The following is a 3185-nucleotide window of genomic DNA, read 5'->3' on the forward strand; positions in this document are numbered from 1 at the left end:
TCTTGGAGTAAGCTACAAAAACAATTCTTAGATTCTCTCGACTTCTTGTAATTCAAACCGCCTCATGGTCCCTGTAGACAAAATGGAAAGGGCGTTGCCCCGGAAGATGACGAGAGAGGTGCACTGCGACAGCCACCCTGAATAGTTCCAAAGTCTGATAAGCTGGCTGGGTTAAGTAGAGTAACTGAGAGAGAAGGAATAGGCAGGAATTCATAGGGGGTCAATGATCATAGATATATGCAGCATACCAACAAAAATGTTCAAGACTAACGATCCTAATTACATGCTCACATGCTAAAAGAGTGTTGTCCCGACCTCACTGTTCAGCTCGCGTTTGTCAGTGCTTATAGACTGCATTTTCTTAACATATTAACTCATTCAACCACGCTATTTTCTACGTTAAACGTTTATACAATCGCCTGGTCGGTCTGTCACTCTACTCGCAATTTTACATTGCAGTCAAATCTTATTCAAAAAATAGTATACATTTCATTAAATCTTACCAACCTAAATACTGACTGACAAAAAAAAAAGACGCAACGACTGACGTAGCTATATGAAAACTTTTCTTAAATCAGGACATGCATTAAAAACGAGCAGCAGCTATAGCAACAAGTGCTTATCGTTATTTCTTGCTAATACCTCACAGCATATGTTTATCTTTATTTTTTTTTTCTTGGGGTGTGTGATCAAAGTTTCAAACATTCTCAAAACAAACGATTAGGTTTTTTTTTTTTTATTACTTCACAATTTTTCAACTCTCGACATTTTTTGTATTTCTAGAAACTTATAAATTTTTTCAAATATTTCATGTCAGCAGTTAACTAGATGTATGTATTATTTATCTGGAGCAACGAAAGTATTGTAACATTTCAGAATTAGCAGACGCCGTCTCTTTCAACATCGCAGTAAGTCCCGATGCTTTTTCTTATTTGCATAACGTACTTTCACTGCACTACCGAGCGCAGCTCTGTGTGCCTTCGGTTTGTGGTGCTGTGGTTTGCTGTGATGCTCTTAATTTTATTGTATTGAAAATGATTTACGTAGGAAGTGTGCAATGCCTAGTAGTGCTATTTTCTGTATGTTATATATATTTGTGAGTCTTGATGTTTTTGTTATGTATTATTTTTTTATCATACCTAATGCGCCCACTATGATAGGAATTATTTCTGTTTTTAGACTCCACATTCTCTATTTCAAGGTCTTTGTATTTTGAAAGTTTCTCCATTTCTTTAAGAGAAACGTTGTCATCTGTTGGTATTGATACATCAATTAGAAAGCATTTTTGTTTTCTTCATTATCTCTGACAACTATATCTGGCCTATTGGCCTTAATTTCTCTGTGTGTATTGGTATATACCCATAGTATTGTTGCTTTCTCATTATTATTATTATTATTATTATTATTATTATTATTATTATTATTATTATTATTATTATTTGTTTTGGTTTTGCTTTAATTTATAATTGTTGCAACCAAGTTTCAACCAGTGATGTCAAAGGACTACAAGGTTTTGCCTCTGATAATGCGAACAAGCGAGGTGCAATTGAAAATACAGAGATTATTATTATTATTGTCGTTGTTGTTGGCGAGCTGGCAGAATTGTTAGCACGCCAAGCAAAATGCTTTGCGGTATTTCGTCCGTCTTTTACGTTCTGAGTTCAAATTCCGCCGAGGTTGACTTTGACTTTCCTCCTTTCGGGGTCAATAAAATAACTATCAGTTGAACACTGGGGTCAATTTAATCGACTTACTCCACCCACAAAGCTACTGGCCTTGTGCCAAAATTTGAAACCATTATTATTCCTCCAAGGTCGACTTTATCTTTCAAATTTTTGGAGATCAATGCAGCCGACTTTCCCCTCCCCTCAGAAACTTGTGGCCCTGTGCCAAAACTTGAAACCATTATATTTGTTATATTTATTTCTTCACCTTAGATGTAATGTAATTGTGTGGAGGTGCAATGGCCCTGTGGTTAGCGCAGCGGACTCGCGGTCGTAGGATCGTGGTTTCGATTCCCAGACCGGGCGTTGAGTGTTTATTGAGCGAAAACACCTAAATCTCTACGAGGCTCCGGCAGGGGTGGTAGTGACCCCTGTTGTACTCTTTCACTACGACTTTCTCTCACTCTTCCTGTTTCTGTTGTACCTGTGTTTCAAAGGGCCAGCCTTGTCACCCTCTGTATCACACTGAATCTCCTTCGAAAACTACGTTAAGGGTACACGTGTCTGTGGAGTGCTCAGCCACTTGCACGTTAAGCAGGCTGTTCCGTTAATCGGATCAGCTGGAACCCTCCTCGTCGTAACCGACGGAGTGCTACGTTTCCCTTTTAATGCGATTGGCAATTATTGAATGTAATTATTATTGTTGTTAGTTATGTTGGTATGAGTGAAGGCGCATGGTTCAGTAGTTAAAACGTCAGACTTACAATCATGAGGTTGTGAGTTTGATTCCTGGACAGGACTGTGTGTTGTGTTCTTGAGCAAAACACTTTGTCTCACGTTGCTCCAGTTCACTCATCTGTAGAAATGAGTTGCGACATCACTGTTACCAAGCTATGTCAGCCTTTGCCTTTCTCATGGGTAACATCGGTGGCGTGAAGACGGGAGACTGGTACGTAGGGGTGACAGCTGGTCTTCCATAAATAATCTTGCTCGGACTTGTACCTCGGAAAGAAACTTTCTATGTGCAATTTCATAGTCGTTCATGACTGAAAGGTATCTTTACCCTTCACCTTTTATATTGGTAGGGTACTCTTCAAATCTTTTAACCATTAAACAGCTAGAAAAGATTGCATGAATGTGTATTTTGAACAAGCAAAAAATAAAAAGTATGTTTCTTATGGGTAATTTTTATATTTATCTTCTCTTTAAATAAACAAAAGAAAATTTATCATTTTTAGTCTCTCACACAATAACATTTGGCGTGGCTGTGTGCTAAGAAGCTTGCTTCCTAATCACATGCTTCCGAGTTCAGTTTGGGAAAGTGTCTTCTGCTATAGCCTCAGGCCGACCAAAGCCTTGTGAGTGGATTTGGTAGATGGAAGCCGAAAGAGGCTCAAAGTGTGTGTGTTTGTGTGTGTGTGTGTGTGTGTGTGTTGATTTGGTAGTTGGAAACTGAAAGAAGCCCTTCGTATAAATGTTTGTCTCCCACCATTGATTGACAACCGGTTTTGGTGTGTTCAC

At 38.6% G+C, this 3185-nt stretch overlaps 1 protein-coding gene across 1 annotated transcript in view; it reads left to right on the plus strand.

Annotated features, from left to right (window-relative positions):
• Positions 1-352: 352 nt before the first annotated feature.
• The window catches only part of LOC106880052 (glutamate--cysteine ligase catalytic subunit), a 31341-nt gene continuing 28508 nt past the window's right edge, over positions 353-3185 (plus strand). The window contains exon 1 of the mRNA XM_052977138.1: positions 353-908. The gene's annotated coding sequence lies outside the window, so the exon portion shown is untranslated. The remainder of the gene's footprint in view (positions 909-3185) is intronic.

This window comes from Octopus bimaculoides, chromosome 27 (genome assembly GCF_001194135.2).
Source record: "Octopus bimaculoides isolate UCB-OBI-ISO-001 chromosome 27, ASM119413v2, whole genome shotgun sequence".
In the NCBI taxonomy this organism is placed as follows: domain Eukaryota; kingdom Metazoa; phylum Mollusca; class Cephalopoda; order Octopoda; family Octopodidae; genus Octopus; species Octopus bimaculoides.